General features: G+C 40.7%; 1 pseudogene; it reads right to left on the minus strand.

Moving 5' to 3' along the window:
- The window catches only part of LOC134945066 (alcohol dehydrogenase 1-like), a 115,700-nt pseudogene extending 103,013 nt beyond the window's left edge, over positions 1–12,687 (minus strand).
- Positions 12,688–13,267: the final 580 nt, after the last annotated feature.

Below are 13,267 nucleotides of genomic sequence, written 5' to 3' on the forward strand. Positions count from 1 at the left end.
CCCCCCAGTAGTAGTAGCATCCTTACATGTAATGCCCCTCCCAGTAGTAGTAGCGTCATGACCCCCAGTAGTAGCAGTGTCCTTACATGTAAAGCCCCCCAGTAGTAGTAGTGTCTTTACATGTAATGTCCCCCCAGCAGTAGTAGCCTCCTTACATGTTATGTCCCCCCAGTAGTAGTAGAGTCATTATACGTAATGCTCCCCAGTAGTAGCATCGACATACATACACACCCCCACCATACACACACGCACACACACACACACACACATACATACAGTACATTTCACTCTCACCCTCCACTGGCTGGCTGCCACTGTAATTACTCTCCCTCTGTACAGCAGCCTGGTATATGTAGCTCTGCCCCCTTCATCCCATGTAGCTCCTCCCCCTCTTTGGATCTGTACACAGCCGCTGTCACACAGGTGAGGGAAGTAGGATTTTCATGCTGCCGTTGCCGCTGCCTGTCATACAGTGACAGGCACAGCAGCCGGCAGCAGCAACAGTGGGGACAGGGCAGTGCAGCAGCAGGGAAGAGATGCAGAGCAGGGAGAGCGCCTCTCCAACCTAGCACCTCCCTGCACTGCATCTCTTTGCGGAGCGGGTAGCGCCAGATCTGAATGCATTGTACAGATGGCTTGTACAACACGGGTGAAGAGGCAGACAGCACAATGAAGGATATGTGTAGGGGTGGACAGCACAATACAGGACATACATATTGGGGGTACAGACAGCAGAATGGAGGACATACAGATGGGTGGAGGGGCAGAGAGCACAGTATAAGAAATACAGATGGGGATAGGGATGACCAATGTGTGGTATTACTGTGTGACATAATATGTATAAGGGGTACTACTATGTGTAGTTATGTGTATAATGGGTATTACTGTATGATGTACCATGACTATACATAACGTAAGGGGCACTACTGTGCGGTGTAATGTGAATAAGGTTGTATGTTTTTTTCTGGGGGTGCTCTGCGTCCCGGAGGTGAACCCCTCTAGTGTTAGGGACCTATCCGATGAGGTCACAGTGAAGCAGGTGGGCAGGCTCATATACTGGCCAATATATGCCAAGTACCTCAAATATTATATTAAGGTTATAATAATTTTAATGGTGTATGGTGCACCTGCACCCTTTGTTCCTATGTTGTAGTATTACAGTACTTAGTCCCAGCAAGGTAGCACATCCCATTATAATAAGCTAGGGTGTGCAGTCCAGGCCCCGTTTCCATCTAGTCTATGTTATGTGTGTGTATACACACCTGAGGGATTGGGACAGCCTCATCTCTGGATTAGCACCCCACCCACTACCTCTCAGGCTTTTAAACCGGGAACCAGCACATTCTGACTGCACAAAAGACATAGGTATGATCCTTTTAATTATATACAAAGTCAGATTGGGGGTGAGCTTTTTGGGCGTGGGGCTCCCTATATTGCTCTGGCTGGGCCACCTTGGGGCATCACCACCTTACATTTACTTTTAACACTTATATCACATTGTGTCTGTTTTATATTTACAGTATGTAGCATTTTTCACATATCTTTTACACTTTTAACACTGCTCAGCTAAACTTCACATTCTAACACTCTGACACTTTACTGCTGTGCTCTTTTTTTCTTTTACATTCAGCAGCCTCTTTCATGTGCTTAACACTGATCTTTCACTCCTATCCTTTTTCTGCGTGGTGCCCTGGGGTGGTATGGCTAGGGTGGTCTGGGGGTGCTCTGCATCCCCGAGGTGAACCCCTATAGTGTTAGGGACCTGTCCGATGAGGTCACCGTGAAGCAGGTGGGCAGGCTCATATACTGGCCAATATATGCCAAGAACCTCAACTATTATATTATGGTTATAATAATTTTAATGGTGTATGGTGCACCTGCACCCTTTGTTCCTATGTTGTAGTATTGCAGTACTTAGTCCCAGCAAGGTAGCACATCCCATTATAATAAGCTAGGGTGTGCAGTCCAGGCCCCGTTTCCATAAAGACATGAGTTTTTGTTTGTTATTTTTGGTGTCGTTTACTCCGTAAAGTCACCAGAAACCCCAATTTGTGTACCGCTTCCCCTAGCATGGCGAGCAAGCTGTGGGAAAGGTGCCCACTGTGCTTGGCACAGGTTACTATTCCCAATCATAGTCTACGTGGATGGTGAAGTATGAAAAAGTTGAAACCTATTTTTTTTTAAACCCTCATGTCGACCTTTTTACAATGTAGACCTTTTGTTGATGTCAACCTAATGCATGTCGACCAATAGTGGACTACCTATTGACTGTCAACCTTATTAGTGTCGACCTACCATCTGGATAACAATAGAGATACTCCCTTGCCATTTGCCTGGAATATTACAGCGTAACAGGTCTGCGTGACAAGGATATGTAATTGTTACAATTAGAGGAAAAGAAAGATTAGCTTAAGCAAAGTTAAAAATTTAAATGATTTCAAACTTTGATGTTTCATATATGATTCTGAAGAAAACATTCAGCCATTTAACCATTTATTTATGTGTGTACTGGTTGAGATAGAACATGTTATAGTACAAATGATGTAAATTTATAACTAGGATAATTTAGCTTAATTTAACATTAAAGTCATAAGTGTAGTATATTGTAAGGCAGCATTATTCAATTGCTTATTTCACCAGCAATAGTACCATAGTATAATGGTAGATGTGGGAGAGTTATTGGAGTAAGGAGTTGCTTTAATTCAGAGCACTCTGGACATCAGTCAGCTTCAGTTGCAGTCAGAGTTGGACTGGCCCACAGAGGTACAGGGAAAACCCCCAGTGGGACCCACTGCCTGAAGGTCCACTCTCTCCTCTAGGGATCAGGTTACAGACTGTGCACTTGAATGATACATTATACATATGTTATATAATACTGCACAGTACTATGGGGGTCATTTAGACCTGATCGTAGATGTGCTAAATTTAGCACATCTACAATCAGTTTCTCTGGCATGCGGGGGGACGCCCAGCACAGGGCTAGTCCACCCCGCATGTTAGGCCCTACCCCCCCCCCCCCCTCTCTGCACGGGTGCGAAAGCATCACATGGCATCACACTCCTACTCAACCTCTCCGCTCTGCACAAGATCAGCGTCTCTCATCCGCACGCATTACTCGCTCACCACTCAAAATTACAGGACTTTTTCCTGCACAATAAGAGTCGTTTCTAGTCTCCAAACCTTCAAGAGTTCCTTGCAAACTCACCTCTTCAGACAAGCTTGTCAAATTCTGGAACCACCTACCATTGGTGTTTTTATAATGGGTGCAATGGGTGCGGTGCACACGGGCCCCTGGGTCCAGGGTGGGCCCACACTGCACCCATTGCACCCATTTTAACACTTACCTTTCCGGAGTCCAGCGCCGGGACCTGCAATCGCGGTGGAAATCGCCACCAAAATGGTCGCCGCGCAATCGCGGTAGCCAAATTGGTCTCCGGATCACGGCGGGCACCATGTTTCCGGAGACCTGCGCATGCGCAGTAGACTCCGGCACGATGCCGGAGTCTACAGCGCCGTACAGAGGAGGGGGCCCACCCAGAGCTGCACATGGGCCCCCTCCTCTGTAGAAACGCTCCTGCCACCTGCATAATCTGCAATGCCTCCCTGTCTAATTACATCCACCTTGTACAGTCCACACAACCTCACATATTTTGTCTTTCTTCACTTTCACATCCTCCTAACCTTTGGCCAACTTTTCTAGGTGACCACATCATACAGCCCATTAAGAACTTTTGCACCCTGGTGGAGCATTATGCAATAGGTAACACTTATCCTTGTGTACTAATGCCTATTTCCCTACGATGACGGGATTTATCACGAATTGCATCATCGCCCCACCCCCTTCTCCTGTGACTTGATGCTGGTGGGAAGTGGGTGGCTGGGAGTGCAGCTGGGGAAAGCGGGATGCGGGAGGCTTGCTCACTTCCCATGGGGTCCGGGAGTGCCACACAATTTTCGGGAGCCTCCCGGCTTTACCATCATAGTAGGCAATTGTGCGTCTATGTCTGTCTGTTATTACCCAGATTTGTTCTGTTACTGTTGTTCCAATTGTAAAGTGCAATAGAATATGCTATACTATATAAGAAATGGTTAATAAATAATTTCTCCATTAACTGTATATTAATTTAATTGAAAGTGTTATGTGAGATATTACAAGCTCACCTTAAATCCAGCTAAAGAGAAGTGGTGTGACAATAAAGTTGTGATAGTTTCTGAATTGAAGTATACTTCTTATTACTCCACTGGGAGATAGAATTTATGACGAATGGAAAGGCCATTGAAATATGGTAAGAACAAGTGGCGTAACAAGGGGGGTGCGACCTGCTCCCGGGTGTCACCCATCAATAGGTGACACCAAAATGCTGGCTCCTGCACAGTGACAGGAGCTGAGTGCTGCACAGTTACATTATGTGCAGCACTCGGCTCCTGTCACTGTGTAGGAGCCAGCACTGCAGGGACAGCACTCCACGGGAGGCAGCCCACACCTCTTGAACCCTGCAGGTGACAAAAAAACGGGTGTCGGGATGCAAAGCCCCTTCACGCAAAACCATACCCCCTTTTCGGCCCTACAATAGTCAAAAATGAGTGCCACTCATGAAGCCCCGCCCATTCCTGTGAAGCTCCACCCCTTTTCCCGGCGCCACACCGGATGTCCAGGAGGTGAGTGAGGCCTCTGGTAAGAAGTACCCACTAGCAACCAACGTTACTTACCTGAATATAACAGTATACTGTCAGGGCCGGTTCTAAGACGTTTTGCGCCCCGGGCAAAATATGGGGGCGTGGCTTCAATTGGGGGCGTGGTCACGACGCTGAAAGAAAAAAATAAATAAATAAAAAGTATACTTACCATCCCCGTTCCTGATCCAGACCCCCTCCGCCGGCGGCACCGCTCTTCTCCCCTCTCTCTTCTCTTCGATCTATGGGAGAGACGTTATTACGTCTCTCCCATAGAACAGCATAGACACTAGAGGTCAATTATGACCCCTAGTGTCTGTGCCACTATGCTGTGCGGTGCGCGATGACGTCATCGCGCATCGCACAGCAAAGGTCCTCTACACGAAGGGAAACTAGACCGTAGCGTCTAGTTTCCCTTCATGGAGAGGACCTTTGCTGTGCGGTGCGCGATGACATCATTGCGCACCGCACAACTAAGGTCCTCTCAATGAAGGGAAACTAGACGCTACGCGTCTGGTTCCCTTCAAAGCGGGGGGCACAGCAGGGCACTGCGGGGGGCACAGTGGCGGATCTTGCCCGGGTGCGGCGCCCTCCGGAAGGCGCCGGCGCCCTCCGGAGGGCGGCACCCCGGGCAAAAGTACCGCTTGCCCGTGGCAAGAACCGCCACTGTATACTGTAGTTAAACAATTATGTTAATCTTTACACTACTCAATAAAAAAGAATATTATAGCTTCTTAGCATATCAAAGACTTTATATACTGTAACATACACTGCATTTTGCATTATTAACACATACAGTATATGCATTAAAGGAATAGCTTCACCTAAGGATGTAATAAGGTGGTTGTATTAAATTAAATGCATGACTTTAAGGGCAAGTTTAAGTGTTAGTTAAATATTTGACCTTCCTGACCTTGTATTTGCATATCATTGCATTTTCTTTTGCTTATGCTGCCTAAAATGGAGTTACAGGGAAAATACTTAAATTATATATAAACACACAGACGTAGAACCCAGTCTAAAGATTTTTACTACTTCTGTGTGTATATATTAATTCAGGCGCAAAGTGCTTTTCTAATATATTGTACTAGTCAGAAGGCATAAAGAATATAAAACTACAAGCAGCTCCCACTTGGTAATCTGAAGTATTACCAAAATTTAAGCACAACTAATACATATAAAAGAAGAGAGCGCATAAAGTTTTATATGGTTTTATTACAATTTAAAAAATCCTAAAAATTCTTTATAATGTTAATACATGCATATATTACTAGAATGCTAATTAAACCACTCAATCTGTAATCATTATACTGCTAATACATGTAGATCATTAATCATCCGTCTATACTAAATCCACTTAGTCCATATATTTAAATTTGGTGACAGCTGCCACTTAGTATCAAACTCAGGTTCCAAAGTCACTTTTGTTTTTACATAAATTGATACTTTGTAGTTATGTCCCACACACGAGGAAATCACTCGTAAAATTGAACCGTGGTATTTAGAATGAATACATGCTGCAGCATTAATTATATTTTACTCTGAAGGGCCACTTATCTGAATATTTCACATGTGCTGATTATTTTGGATGTAAATAAATTCACTTAGCCAAGTGTTAGATCAGAATTGCAGAAATGAAATCTGTTGTTTGTCTCGAGCAATGTTTCTCACCTCACTGCGGACCGGGTTTAGACTTTCCCAGTTAGCTATGAGCCACTCGGAGCCGTAGCATGCCACCGCTGTTAGCTCTACTGTTCCCGTGTAGTTCCGTCCGCTGGAGTCAGATGAAGCAGACCGCGATGAGAGCTCCCAGCCGCGGTTACGTGTCACTCTCACTCCCCTTTTTTCTGTATATGTCCAACTTCTCCCTGCCGGAGATCGTAATGATGTGGTTGGTAAGGGGAGGTAGATAGACGTACCGCTGGACTTTGCACCTGCTGGGGCCGTAGCACTTCTCACCTCCGGAATGCAGGTACACAGATGGGTGGCTGCCAGACCTCACAAATCAACAGCTCCTGCAACGGTGTGGTCCATATCAGAGTGTGGATTTTTAAAAAGCACAAGAGTATGGCACTCTTAACGCGTTTCTCCGTTGTGATATTCTAACGGTTTCCTCAGAAGATAGCCACCTGTATTGGACACCTTTATTTAAACAGAGTCTCCTCCAATCGCATGTTCCTATTCATTATAAGGAACAGGTGTACTCCAGGTGTATATGCATGAACATTTCTTTATGACTAGCTAAGTATATTTCATTCAACAAATAATAACATTCTACCTTATATCTTCATATCAAATAATTAATATACTTTGTACAATCAATCGCATACAACTTTCTTTAAAAGAACATTAGTAATTTAATAATGACAACACGTGAGAGTATTATATAATTAATCTCATTCCGTCAATATAAAGGATAAGTGGATCCACAGTTCTCTCCTCATTATCCACCCAGGACTTAGCCTGGTGGTGAGAGCCTCCGACCTACAACCAGTCGTCCTGGGTTCAAGTCCCACTCTGTCTTTAACACAATTTTTATTTTCATATATTTATATTTTACTCTAAATTGTCCACTTATACTTTATCTATATTACATTAAGATTTTACATCTAATTCTTATGTCCCTCGTAAAATTAGTACCCATTTAATTAAATAGATACTTCTACTCCATATAACATTTTCCAATGGTTTCATAAATATCAAAAACAGGTTAGGGGACATATAAGAAGAGAAAAAGAGAGAATACATGCTGAAAAGAGGGAGAATATGAAAAACAAAAATACTCTTATTATAAACGAGAGAATTGAAAAAGAGGAAACTTTATTTGTAATCTTTATAAGACCAACTAGTTACTACCAACCGAGTTCATATGTTATTCATTTCTATATTATCATTAAGCCCCAAAGGGGATAATGAACCCAATGAAAATATCCAGAAGGCCTCTCTCCTACAGAGGCGATTAAATCTATCGCCACCTCTGACTGTAATAGGTATATGTTCAATGCCCTGTAGCTTCAAACCATCTATTTTGCCCATGTGTTTTTGTTGAAAGTGCCTAGACAGACTATGTGTTTTCACTCCTTTCACTATATTTCGCCTGTGTTCTAAAAATCTTGTGTTAAGCTTCCGAGTGGTTCTTCCTACATATTGAATACCACATATGCAGGTTATCAAATAAACTACATATGTGGCATTACAATCAATATGACTTTTGATCTCAAAATCAGTATTATAGGTAGTCGAGTGAAAACAGGTACTCTTGTGCTCTAGATGCTTACAGGTCATACAACCCGCCCGTCCACATCTAAAGCAACCTTTTTTTAGGGGGGCCGAATTAAGCCACATTTGCCCTGACTTTTCTACTGGAGCGGAACCCACATAATGACTTGGTGTCAAGAAGCTCTGCAGATTCCGTGCCCTTTTGAACACTATCTGAGGCTCTACTTCCAACATTGGTGCTAATATTTTGTCCGCTTTCAATAAGGACATATTCTTCCTTAACAGCTGTTTGATTTCTCCTGAGCTCGAATTAAATTTTGTAATGAACCTAAGTTCAGTATTCTCTTTAGAATTACTACTTTTTTTAGGGGAAAGAAGAACATTTCTATCGGCACTTCTGGCCTGTTCTCTTGCTTTATCTAAAGTGTCCACAGGGTACTCCTGTTCAAGGAGTGCAGTTGTGAGGTCATAAGCTTGCTGATCATAGTCAGCAATATCTGAGCAGTTTCGTCTATGCCTCATATATTGGCTTCTTGGTATGTTTCTTAGCCATGGTTGATGATGACAACTAGAATAATTTAAAAACTTATTACTATCGACCTCTTTCTTAAAGGTCGAAGTTGTTATGTTGCCATCTTTAATTTCTATGGCAATATCCAGAAAGGAGATCTTTGTATCGTGTATCGTACTAGTGAGTCTTAGTCCAAAATTATTTGTATTTAAACTTTCCACAAAAGATGAAGCCGAACTCAAATCCCCCTCCCAAATGAAAAACATATCATCAATGTACCTGCCATAGAGCACCAAGTTCGCCCCATGTACACCAGACCAGATGAGATCTACCTCAAATCGGCCCATGTATAGGTTGGCGAAACTTGGGGCGAACTTGGTGCCCATGGCGGTACCTAGGATCTGTAAATAATATTGTGTATTAAAAGTGAAATAATTATGAGTAAGAGTGAAGGTGATAGCATCCAAGACAAACTCCAATCTGGCCTCACTCAGATCGTCATCTTGGAGTAAAAAGCTTCTAATAGCCTGTACTCCTCCTAGGTGTGGAATATTTGTATATAGTGATTCTATATCACAGGTGATAAAAATATAATCGTTCCGCCATCTCACAGCAGATAATATGTTCAAAAAGTGCATTGAATCTCTGATGTACGACCTGAGTGTGGTCACATGTGACTGTAAAAAAGAATCAATAAATGAAGATAAATTAGTAGTGAGGGACCCAATACCAGAAATAATTGGATGCCCGGGAGGTGTGGTGAGGGATTTGTGAATTTTGGGCAAATGATAATACGTGGGTATTACAGGATAAGGATTAAATAAAAAATTATATTCCTGTCTGGATATTGCACCTGCTGCACAAGCCCTGTCCAGGAGCCCCCTGAGCTCACTCACAAAGCCTAATGTTGGATTATAAGTTAATTTATAATAAAATCTTTTATTATTTAGTTGTCTATATGCTTCCTCCTCATATGTGCTTTTATCTTGCACCACCGTACCTCCACCCTTGTCTGCATTCTTAATTATAATGGTTTTATCCTCCATTAGTTTTTTGAGGGCTTTTCTTTCCTCTTTATGTAGGTTATCCCTTTTGCTTATCTTTTTACCACAAATATCCCTCAAACCATCTAAAGTTAAGGTATAGAAGGTTTCAATCATCCCACTTTTGTATTGCATCGGATAAAATTCAGATTTCTTCCTAAAGGAGCTTTTGTTAGCTGGATTTATATCAAATATTCTCACATTCTCCCCACTTTCCTCCTTTAACTCCACCAAAATATTAAGAGCTACTTGATCTGTCGTGTCTAATACAATGGGCCACTGATTCTCTTCTTTATTTTTCAACAGTTTGTTTGCAAAATATCTTTTTCTACAGAGATCTCTTGTAAATCTGTTGAGCTCAATAAAGAGCTCAAAAAGATAAGGTTTCTGTGTAGGGGCAAACTTTAGCCCTTTTGCAATCACAGCCTTCTCACTCTCACTTAAGACCCTAGTACCTGTTTTCACTCGACTACCTATAATACTGATTTTGAGATCAAAAGTCATATTGATTGTAATGCCACATATGTAGTTTATTTGATAACCTGCATATGTGGTATTCAATATGTAGGAAGAACCACTCGGAAGCTTAACACAAGATTTTTAGAACACAGGCGAAATATAGTGAAAGGAGTGAAAACACATAGTCTGTCTAGGCACTTTCAACAAAAACACATGGGCAAAATAGATGGTTTGAAGCTACAGGGCATTGAACGTATACCTATTACAGTCAGAGGTGGCGATAGATTTAATCGCCTCTGTAGGAGAGAGGCCTTCTGGATATTTTCATTGGGTTCATTATCCCCTTTGGGGCTTAATGATAATATAGAAATGAATAACACATGAACTCGGTTGGTAGTAACTAGTTGGTCTTATAAAGATTACAAATAAAGTTTCCTCTTTTTCAATTCTCTCTTTTATAATAAGAGTATTTTTGTTTTTCATATTCTCCCTCTTTTCAGCATGTATTCTCTCTTTTTCTCTTCTTATATGTCCCCTAACCTGTTTTTGATATTTATGAAACCATTGGAAAATGTTATATGGAGTAGAAGTATCTATTTAATTAAATGGGTACTAATTTTACGAGGGACATAAGAATTAGATGTAAAATCTTAATGTAATATAGATAAAGTATAAGTGGACAATTTAGAGTAAAATATAAATATATGAAAATAAAAATTGTGTTAAAGACAGAGTGGGACTTGAACCCAGGACGACTGGTTGTAGGTCGGAGGCTCTCACCACCAGGCTAAGTCCTGGGTGGATAATGAGGAGAGAACTGTGGATCCACTTATCCTTTATATTGACAGAATGAGATTAATTATATAATACTCTCACGTGTTGTCATTATTAAATTACTAATGTTCTTTTAAAGAAAGTTGTATGCGATTGATTGTACAAAGTATATTAATTATTTGATATGAAGATATAAGGTAGAATGTTATTATTTGTTGAATGAAATATACTTAGCTAGTCATAAAGAAATGTTCATGCATATACACCTGGAGTACACCTGTTCCTTATAATGAATAGGAACATGCGATTGGAGGGGACTCTGTTTAAATAAAGGTGTCCAATACAGGTGGCTATCTTCTGAGGAAACCGTTAGAATATCACAACGGAGAAATGCGTTAAGAGTGCCATACTCTTGTGCTTTTTAAAAATCCACACTCTGATATGGACCACACCGTTGCAGGAGCTGTTGATTTGTGAGGTCTGGCAGCCACCCATCTGTGGACCTGCATTCCGGAGGTGAGAAGTGCTACGGCCCCAGCAGGTGCAAAGTCCAGCGGTACGTCTATCTACCTCCCCTTACCAACCACATCATTACGATCTCCGGCAGGGAGAAGTTGGACATATACAGAAAAAAGGGGAGTGAGAGTGACACGTAACCGCGGCTGGGAGCTCTCATCGCGGTCTGCTTCATCTGACTCCAGCGGACGGAACTACACGGGAACAGTAGAGCTAACAGCGGTGGCATGCTACGGCTCCGAGTGGCTCATAGCTAACTGGGAAAGTCTAAACCCGGTCCGCAGTGAGGTGAGAAACATTGCTCGAGACAAACAACAGATTTCATTTCTGCAATTCTGATCTAACACTTGGCTAAGTGAATTTATTTACATCCAAAATAATCAGCACATGTGAAATATTCAGATAAGTGGCCCTTCAGAGTAAAATATAATTAATGCTGCAGCATGTATTCATTCTAAATACCACGGTTCAATTTTACGAGTGATTTCCTCGTGTGTGGGACATAACTACAAAGTATCAATTTATGTAAAAACAAAAGTGACTTTGGAACCTGAGTTTGATACTAAGTGGCAGCTGTCACCAAATTTAAATATATGGACTAAGTGGATTTAGTATAGACGGATGATTAATGATCTACATGTATTAGCAGTATAATGATTACAGATTGAGTGGTTTAATTAGCATTCTAGTAATATATGCATGTATTAACATTATAAAGAATTTTTAGGATTTTTTAAATTGTAATAAAACCATATAAAACTTTATGCGCTCTCTTCTTTTATATGTATTAGTTAGGGAAAATACTTAACTTATAGTATGTTAAAAATGAAGAATATAAAGGTATTAATATCCTGTTAAAGATTACTTAAATTCATTAAGACAGTTAAAGCATCTAGGTGAAAAATTGTAGTTCTATAATTTGAGCTAAAGTAAATGCAAATTAATATATTGAATATTTGTGAACTTAAATGGGAATACTAATATAAATATGTGCTTGTTACCTTGCATTCACATTACACAAATTCAATTTGAATTGTATTAAGTATAAATGGAATTTTCAGTAACCATTGCAAATATTTTATTTGAATCCCTCTCGAACTGTTGATTATGTTATCACACAGCAGAAGTAATGCACAAAATATTGAAATATAATGAAAATAAAGTACTAGATGGTACATTAAGTTGTGTGGAGTCCCAAAAGCAGAAGGTTTTTCCTAGTTGCTATATGTGAAAACCTGTAACTATATGTTACTAATCTTACTTTTTCATTACCCTGTCTGAAAAAGAAGAAAACTTATAGTTGCTTTGAATTAATCAACATAAAAATGCAATATTCTCCATTAAGTACATAATTATGATACTAATCTGATGCTTGATATATATATTTATGAAACTTAACAATTATCATAAACTGTAACGCAAATTATAAAAGAACTTGCGGTTTTCTGCTTACTTTCCCAGCGGTAGACATTTGCACGTCTTTCTTCAATCCTGGCTAGATAGGAAGGTAACTTTCACTAGTAGTTATCCCTTCACAAAACTTACACAAACCTCCTTGTAGCCTCATTAAACCTTATTACACATAATAAACTACAGACATGGATCAGATAACCAATGGTTCTGATAAGGATATTTATTAAAATCAATACACATAAATCAAAACATAAAATCAATTAACCAGCATTAGCAATATTGCAATGTCGCAATCTCAGGTTTAACATATAAAAGCTATGGCAGGAAGATTAATTAGTAGCTAGTTGAGTAATGTTTCAATCTGAAACAATAATACACATAGAAAAAATGTATATTACAATTAAATATCTTAGAAGAGGTTGTTAGCATAAATTTGCCCAAAGATATGGGCCTGCCCACCGACATCCAGGTCACCTCTTTGTTTGGCAAGTCTCTAACATTCTGGTGTTCACATCTGGGGTGAAGAGCACCCCGAAACCAGCCCAGCAAAAAAAAACAAAAAAACAGGGCAGCTCACAAATGAAAGATAGCAGTGAAATGTTATAGAGAATCAGGTGTGCGAAAGCAGCTACTGTTAGGAGTGTTACAGGGGTGAAAA

The sequence above is a fragment of the Pseudophryne corroboree genome, chromosome 1 (assembly GCF_028390025.1).
Source record: "Pseudophryne corroboree isolate aPseCor3 chromosome 1, aPseCor3.hap2, whole genome shotgun sequence".
Taxonomy (NCBI): Eukaryota; Metazoa; Chordata; class Amphibia; order Anura; family Myobatrachidae; genus Pseudophryne; species Pseudophryne corroboree.